Raw genomic sequence first — 1204 nt, 5'->3', positions numbered from 1 at the left:
TCAGAAACTGTTGTTTCAAATAAGATTTATTTCTTAATTTCCACTGGTTCTGCGTAGGGATGAGATAGCAGATGAGCAATATCTTTTTGGAGGTGAAAAGCTCACTGAAATAGAAACTGACCAATATAGGTAATCGCCATATATTTCTTGCACCACGGTGCTTGACATCCATCTAAATAAGTAGTAAAAGAAGATATAAATGTTATGCCTTTGTTACCTTCTAATTGATGTTGGTCGGATTTGAAATGCTGACAGATACAAGAAAGAGCTCTACGATCTTGTGATCAAAAGAACGCATGAAGACGATAATGCTGATGAGGTAATTATACATCTTCAAGGATACTTTCTTGTTCTTGACACAATTTTTTTCTTATTACTTGTAGTGCATTACATGCGCCAGATGGATTTAGTTTTCTTCTTTATTTGGATCATTTTTATGCATCTAACAGTTGTCTCTATTTTTCCAACCGTTGTGGAGTTTAGTATATAATGCCAGATGCTTATGATCAAGATGGACGCGTTAATCAGGAGAAGAGATTTTCTGTTGCTGCACATCGATACAAGTGAGTTGCAAAAACTGCATTGCTAGTAATCTAGCACGTTCTAAGCTAATTAAAATTGTGAGATCACTCGTATTTTCCCCCTAAAATGTTCTTGAATACTTTATTTGACAAGGGACATGGAATCAGCTAAAAAAATGAACCCCTTTGCCGAGCAAGAAGCTTGGGAGGATCATCAAATTGGTAACTTTATACTTAAACAATTCTATCATCCAGTAATATTGTTTTCAGTGCCTGCGAATGTTAATGACACTCTTAGATTTGAACATGATTGAAATGACATGGTAATGCAGGAAAAGCAACATTAAATTTTGGTGCAAAGAACAAGGAAGCCTCTGATGATTATCAGTAAGATTTGTTGCGGAAATGTTCCTTGATTGTGTTCAACTACTTTTGAATTTACTTCAATATTTGCCTTGTTTAACTAGTTGTCCTTTTTAGCTTTCACCGAGGATCTAGGGGACCATTTTACAGGGTTCATATAATTTTTCTCCTTTCCTCCAATAGGTTTGTATTCGAGGATCACATAGACTTCATAAAGGCATCTGTGTTGGCTGGTGAAAATGTATTGCTCATGATATTCATCCAAACTTATGTTTCTATCATATGCCGAGCTGTGTCTCAATTTTTTACTTTTTCTTATG

The 1204-nt window shown here is 35.2% G+C and overlaps 2 long non-coding RNA genes across 2 annotated transcripts; both read left to right on the top strand.

Moving 5' to 3' along the window:
- On the top strand, nucleotides 58–518 carry LOC104717766. Its single transcript, XR_756296.1, has 3 exons — nucleotides 58–129; nucleotides 256–319; nucleotides 484–518. It is a non-coding gene; the product is annotated as an uncharacterized LOC104717766 (long non-coding RNA).
- Nucleotides 693–1123, top strand: LOC109127036. The gene is made up of 3 exons (XR_002033726.1): nucleotides 693–743; nucleotides 854–908; nucleotides 1068–1123. It is a non-coding gene; the product is annotated as an uncharacterized LOC109127036 (long non-coding RNA).

The sequence above is a fragment of the Camelina sativa genome, chromosome 10, assembly GCF_000633955.1.
Source record: "Camelina sativa cultivar DH55 chromosome 10, Cs, whole genome shotgun sequence".
NCBI lineage: Eukaryota > Viridiplantae > Streptophyta > Magnoliopsida > Brassicales > Brassicaceae > Camelina > Camelina sativa.
The sequence above is the reverse complement of the archived record's forward strand: the minus strand, read 5'-3'. Positions and strand labels throughout refer to the sequence as shown.